Below are 7,985 nucleotides of genomic sequence, written 5' to 3'. Positions count from 1 at the left end.
GTTAAACTATTCGACCCCGGACACGGAGTTAATAGCTATTATTAAGGCGTTCCGGTATTAAAGGCACTACCTAGCCTATAGCTAGACCCTAGTAGAAGTTCTAACGGACTACCTTAATTATCGGTACCTAATAGATAAGCTAAAGATTAAGCTATAGTATACGCGATAGCTAGAGGAGCTATCGGTGTTTGACTTTAAAATTAAATACCGGCTAGGAGCTTAGAATCCGGCTAATAGTTTATCGCGAAAGCTATAGTATATTTCTGATTAGGCGGACCTGGACGCGGAGCGTTAGAAGCCTATTAAGAGGTTTACCCGTAAGTTTATATTAAGAGTAGTAGAGAAGGCGGGCAGAGTACCTAGGGTTTCCTAGGACTTATTACTAAGTTTAAAGGAAAAGGTGGCCGATACCTAAAGGGATAATCCCTTTTATGTTTCTTTATCTAGGAAGGACCGGTTATCCGACCCGTGGTTAAGGGATAAAGAGGGCCTAATCCTTTTTAGAGGTCGCCTCTTTATCCTAGATATATAGGGGTTAAGGAAAAAGATCCTATAGGCCTTCCACGATAAACCCACCGCTAAACACTATAATTCCGGTAGAACGATTAAGAGGATTTCGGACTTATTCTATTAGGAGTATATATCCCGGGATGTGAAGAAGTTCGTGCCGATGTATAGGGTTTATTAGAGGACTAAGGGGAGGTAATATAAGCCTTATAGCCTATTAGCTAGTTTTCCGGTTCCGCCTTATCCGTTCTAGGAGATCTTAATTGATTTTATTACGGGTCTCCCTCCTATTAATTAGGGCGGAAAGAAGAAGAATATAATCTTTATAGTGGTTTACCGTTATACGAAGTATTCCCTTTATATCCCTTATAATAATACACTAACCGCCGAAGGTTTAGCTGATATTATATAGTTAAGGGTCTTTAGTGTTTACGGGTTACCGGATAGTATTATGTCGGATCGGGGCTCTTTATTCGCGAGTAAGTTTTAGAGGACCCTGTATAGTCTTTTAGGCGTCCACCGCCGGATATCTATTATGTTTTATCCTTAAACCGATAGCTAAACTGAATATTAGAATTAGAGTATTAAGCACTACCTTTATAGCTATTACTCGCGGGAGTAGACCGATTAGGTGGATAAGCTATCCTTTACGTAGTTTACCTATAACACTATATAGCACTCGGTAATTAAGTAGACGCCCTCTATGGCGTTAATAGGCTATAACCCTTATAGCCCCGATAACGTCCGGTTACCTAAGGTATTAGATATTAGGGCGGTATCCGCTAAATAACGGGTAAAGCACCTAATCGCTAATCGTTAAGTAATAGAAACTTTTATTCGGAAGGCTTAAAAGTCTTATAAGAGGTTCTATAATACCGGGCGGACTTAATAGCGGTTTAAGGTGGGGGACTATATCTTAGTCTCCTCGAAAAACATTAAGTAGAAGCGGCCTAGTAAGAAACTCTTAGATAAGTACCTCGGGCCGTACCGTATTATCTTAGTTATTAGTTATTATAGTCTCGCCTATAAGCTAGACCTCCTATAGTCGATAAAGATTTATAATATTTTCCCGATCTCTTTATTAGAGCCCTGGCGGTCTTACGATGGTTAGGTCCCCGAGCCTATAAAGGTGGATATAGAGCCGTAGGAGTCGGAGGAGTATAAGGTGGAGGAGATTTTGGCTTATCGGTTTAATAGGAAGAGGAGGCAGTATTTAGTTAAGTGGGCGGATTATAGGTATAAGGATAATACCTAGGAGCCGAGGCGTTATATCCCGGAGGAACGTCTTTAGGAATATTATAATTAGTAAGAGGAGAGGGCTCGGAAAGTACGGAAACTGTTATAACCCTATAGGGTCCTTTATTAGTATTATTAATTTATTTTATTATAGCCCTAGAGGACCTTATTATTATTAAAATTCTTTATATATCCTAAACGCCTAAAAACAAAATTATAACTATAGATTAGATAGCGTATCTATAGCGCCTTATAGCCGAACTCCCACCGCGCCTTACTTATCCTGTTAGTTATCGGCGGCCTAACCCTCCTAATAGCGACGATAAAGTCTATTATCGTCTATATCCCTAGTCTTAAGGAAGTTATAAAATCCCTTTAGGAACTTATTAGCCCTCTTTATCTCCTTTACTATAGACTGCTTATACTATATACGGTAATCCGCTAGTTCGGCGCGGAGACGATAATCGTATTCCTTTTTATTAAAACCGTCGGTATTATAACGTTAATTACCGGCTAGGGCTTAATATAGGCGTCCCTATAGGTACCTTATATACTATAGCTCGTTATCCCTTATTCCGCCGAACTTAACGGCGTTAAGCAGGAACTTCTAGAAGGTACGGGCGGCTTTTATAGCGGCCTAGTTTAACTACGGTTTTATTAGTAACCCGGGGCGGTTTACGGTAAGGAGGGGGTATAACTTATAGTCTTATAATTAGTATTATTACGAATAGCCTGATAGTAGAAGCACTTAGTAGACGCTATAGACTCGCTTAAGTCCCGGCACGAATAAAAGATAGTAGGACCCTTACTATCTAAGATAATATTAAGGAATCTATAATAATACCGCTAGCAGGGATTATCGCGGAGGTCGCCCCCCTTAATAACCTTTATTACCGGGTATAGGTTAGCGGGATCGTCGCTATTAGGAGGTATAGTATCACTATCACCCCTATTAGCCCCCGGACCGACGTCGGTAACGTTTTTATTACTAAAGATATTATTACCCTAGGAGCTCTTACCTTTACTAGGGACGAAGTTATTATTATCGTCTTCGTTACTACTAATATAGATAATACTATTAGCGCTACCCGATATAGTTATATCCTTATTATAGTTAATAACACTACCTTTATCGTCGGCACTATTATTATTATTATAGTTAACTAAACGTCCAGCTAGAGTTTTCTAGTTAGCAGTAAACGGACTACTAGCCGAACTATTATCCGAGCCGAACGCTAGGAATAGCTTCTCTAGCACTTCTTTAGCCTTACGGCCGACCCTGTTAAGGGTATCTTTATTAGGGAGGGTAAAGCCCCTCGCTTTAGTAGGAGTTATAAGTAACTCCGTATTAGGTGCGGCTAACCCCTTTACTTTAATAAGCGTTTTAACGACTATACCGGGTATAGTTAACCTATTATTATTATAACGCGTTTTAGTGGGCGCGGCGAGGCCCCTCGCTTTAGTAGGAGTCATGGATAACTCTGTACCGGGTATAGCTAACCTATTATTGTTATTGCCACCTTTATTAGTGGTCTTTTTAATAATATTATCTTAGATAATAACAGACTTTTTCTTAGTAGTGTTAAGGCCACCACCGGCCTTACTAGAACTTTCCTAAGCCGTAACCGCTTTCTTCTAGGGGCTCCTATTAGGAAAGGTATTAGTAATACTAACTAAGTTAACCCGTTTAGCTAACTTCTTAGCTGCACGTAGTTATTTTTTCTAGGAGACTATAATACTACGGAACTTAGGGATTAGTAAGGGTCTAGGAACCAGCATAAGATCACTTATATTATTATTTTATAAAGAAACAAGGTATATTATTATTAGGGGTTATTATTAATCGACTAATAAAGGCTTATAATAAGCTACTCCTAGATATTAGAACTAAGGGATAGCCAGGGACCTCGTATAACGCGATAAAAAGACCCTCGGAGAACTCAAGACGAACCACTAAGATAAGACCTTATAAGTTACTACGACGGGGCGATAAAGATTAACTTATAGATAGAACTCTAGAATAAAGTTATTATAATAGTTACTTAAATAGGTAAAGAGGGGAAAAGGAAAATAATAATAAGCTAGGAGGACTAGCTAGGATATATTCTATAATAGTCACCGGACCTTAAATGGAGCCTACGTGGTTACTCCTACCTACTTTATAATCTAGGTATACCTACTATATCGGGAGCGTACCTATAGTTTATTATTTAGATAATAATAAAGCGTCGCGTGCACCCCTTTAAGTCTATAGGCTTTATACTTAGCTAGGCGATACGATTATTTATAGATTATTCATAAGGCCTTTAACGATGGTTTAAAGGCGGAGTATTAAAGGACCTACGAAGCTTTATTTAGGCTTTATTACGATATTTAGGAGTTTATAGAAGTTTAATCCTTATATTTATATTTAGCTCTGGCTTTAATAAGTTATTTATAAAAGGCCCTATAGTAGGATAGCTATAACCTGGATACGGATAGAGGCTCGTGAGCTAGAAGCCTAGTATAGGCTAACTTAAGTTATCCGTGGTCGGGTACTATCCCGGGCTAAGTCGTCTTTTTCGGAGCTATATCCGGGGGATATGGGTTGGACGGGAGAGGGTCCTCGCGAGGGTACCCGGTTAGCTATATTGCTCCTAGGGATATAAGCACTAGAGGAGGGGGCGTGATATCACGGATATAATCCATTAAAGCCAGGGATAGCCTGGATAGGAGGAAATAATATACCTTAATAGTTACGAAGGGGATTAGATAGGGTATAGTATTCGGAGATAGGTAATCGAGTCGGCTCCGGGACTAGTACTATCCGGACCGGTCTAGTATAGTGTGATAGGGAGGACCACCGGCGGATAAATCGAGGTTCTGGGAATAGCTTCGAGGGGATTCTATAAGGTTTTAGGGAGAGGCTCTGGTTATCTATAAAAGGGGTGGGTGAAGCTAAACTCCTGACTTAGAGGTTTAGCGAATAATTTAACTCTTAATTCGACCCATTGGTTTATATCTGCCTTTCTCTATTGTCTTGCAACGTCTCTTTACTCTTTACACGAAAACCCCTGATAGCGAACTCTATAGCTTCTTAGAGATAGCGAAGCAGGTTATAGGCTATAAACTCCCGAGTATCGCTACTTAGTTCCTTATAGATCTAGATCGGGTTAATATAATATCCGTGTTTAAGGAAGAACGGGCTTATCTTAGTGGTAGAGCTCTTTTAGTTATTTAATATTAGTTAGGCGGCGGGTAGTAACCTATCCTAATTATCTTATACGTAGCAGATAAAGGCTTAGAGGTACGCCTATACTTCTTAGTTTACTTATTTAGTGGCTTTATCGGTCTAGAGGTGATACGTAGTGCTTAATCGTTATTTAATTTTAGCTAATTTATAAAAGTATCGCTAAAAGCGACTCGTTTAGTTAGAACCTCTATTACTTATAATTAAGTAAGGTATACCGTGGAACCGAAAGTAATAGTATAGGAACCGTTTAGTATAAGCTTCCGCCTTTATAGAGTCTATCGCTTTAAGGGTAATAGCCTTTATAAGTCGATCGGTTATAACCTATAAGTATCTATACTTTTTCTCCTTAGCGGGGGGCAGATCCGTTATAAAGTCTATTAATAGGTCGCTCCTTATTTGTTTAGGAATCGGGAGTGGCTTTAAGAGTCCTTATTAAGCGTTCCGCCACGTATAGCTTTAATTATAAATATTATAGTTATATATAAACCTGCGTACGTCTCGGTTTATTCCTGGCTAGAAGAAGCGTCTCGCTATAAGGGTAATTATATTATCTCGCCCCGGGTAACCTCTAATTATAGAGTCGTGTATAGATTAGATTACTTATATTCGTAATATACTCCCTTCTTAGGCTCTTAGTACCTATAGGCGATCTCGGAATATTAGTAGTCCTTATAAGGTAATCCCGTATTCGGTAATCTAGGCTTAGAGACCTAATAAGGGGGAAAGCTATTAATCGCCTTTAGATACGGCTTATATAGCTTAGCGATACTAGTTATCTTTTTTTACCGTGGTATCCTATAGCCGTTATAATTCGTTATTAGCTTTAAACACTTATAGGTATTCGCGAAGGAGGCGGATCTTTAGGGGAATTAAGGTCTTAGGGATTAACTATATATATCGCGTCTATTCCTGTTTATCGGAGAAGTCCTTTAGTTCGTCTTATTCTTTTCGCGAGAGAGCGTTAGTGGTATAGTTATCGGTACCCTTACGGTATTCTAGCACGAAGTTAAACTAGGCGAGCTCGCCGGCCTATCGGCTTTACCTTTTATTAAGCATCTTCTTTATTATAAAGTATTCTAGGGCCTTATAGTCGGATAGGATCGTAAAGCGATTATAACTTAGGAGCTCTGCTCTTTAATACGTTATATAACTTATAATCGCTAATATCTCCTTATCGTAGATAGGGTAGTTATACTCGGCTCCTATAAGTCGCCTCGAGTAGTAGGCGACTACGTAACGATATCCTTATTCGTCTTCTTAAACTAATACACCTCCTAATACGAATCCTAAGTAGTCGGTTTTTATAAAGGTCTTATTACTTAAAACCTATTATCGTAGGATCGGTTCCTCCTAGAACCTCTTCTTAACCTCTTTAAAGGCCGCTTATTTATTAGGACTCTAGGAGAATACTCGATCCTTCTTTATTAGTCTTATTAGGGCGGACGTGATATAGGCGAAGTTCTCCACGAATATACGGTAATAGTTTATAAAGCCTAGGAAGCTTCGGACTCCTTTTACTAAGGTTAGGGCTTTCTACTCTTAGATCGCCTTTAGTTTATTAGGGTTATATAAAACGCCCTGGCCGGCGGTAACTATAAACCCTAAGTACTTTACGGTCTTTACGCTAAACTCGTACTTTACTGGGTTAAGCGTTAATCCTATATCGCTTAGCGATTATAATACTAGGTTAACCTTTTTCTTATAGTCGCGGAGGGATCCGCTTAAGTAAATTAGGATATTATTAATATATATAGTAATAAAGTCGTTAAGGTAGTATTATAACGTCTTATTAATATATTATTAGAAGGACGCGGGGGCGCTACTAAGTCTAAAAGGGTATACTAACTATTTAAATAAGCCGAATCGAGTTCGGAACGCTATCTTCGCTTTATAGCTAGCGGCTATTCGGATCTTATAGAATATAGTAACTATATTAAGCTTCGTGAACCACTTAGCTCGCTTTAGGTTTCGGAGTATCTCCGTGATTAGTAGGAGAGGATAGCGGTCTTTTTAGGTGATTATATTTAAGGTATAGTAGTTATAATAGAATTATAACTCTTCTCCTAGCTTCTTTATAAATAAAACTAAAGCTTTAGCGGCGGAGCTGCTAGCTTATATAAACCCCTTATTAATAAGGTCGGTAAGGGTTTTCCGTAGGACTAAGAGTTTCTCTCTGGATATATTATAAAGAGGGCCCTAGGGTAATTCTAGCTCTTTATTATCGGGCCCTTATATAAGGTTTACTTTGTAATTAACCCTAGGTCGATAAGGGGGAAGGCGGTTTACTTATAAGTCGGAGAATAGGTCTAGAAATTATTATAGTATCTTTTCTAGGATATACTTCCGGGGGTCGATTAAGGACTTACTTCGGAGGGCCTTATTAATATCCTTAATACTAATAGCGTAGAGCGCGAGTTCCTCTTTACTAAACCGTTATCTTCTTTATAATCGCCGTATAATACTAGCGAATACCGACCCGGTTACTACCTAAGCTCCACGGATAGCTCTAATATTATCGGGTTCTTCCTTGCCTTAGAGTCGGATATTTATCCGGGCTACTCCGTAGTAAAGGCGATATCTTTTCGCGTAATAAGTAATATCGTTATATTCTATCTATAGTTTCCCTAGGAATATATTATAATCTAATTCTAGTATTATATAGGCGAATAGTCGTTATATATATCCACTAATCTTAAGATTATATATAGCGATACCGGAACTCCTCGTGGACCTTATAGTATCGGAGAACCCCGAGAGGGGTCTTTTAGTCTTATCGACTAATAGGAGGCGGAGGGACTTTATAAGACGTTTACTTATAGCTACGTAATAGTTATATCTAGTATCTATAAGAGCGGTAACTAACTTTTTATTAATCCGCGCTTATATAAGAGCTAAATAACTACTACGCGACTATAATATAAACTCTTTCTAATCCCTTTATTCCTTTATAATAGGCTTTAGTGCCTGTTTTTATACCAGAGCTATTCTTTTTCTAAGTCTTTATTATTAT

Source organism: Sodiomyces alcalophilus (genome assembly GCF_042370955.1).
Source record: "Sodiomyces alcalophilus JCM 7366 unplaced genomic scaffold ACRALscaffold_4, whole genome shotgun sequence".
NCBI classification, from domain to species: Eukaryota; Fungi; Ascomycota; class Sordariomycetes; order Glomerellales; family Plectosphaerellaceae; genus Sodiomyces; species Sodiomyces alcalophilus.
This window is presented reverse-complemented; position numbering follows the sequence as displayed.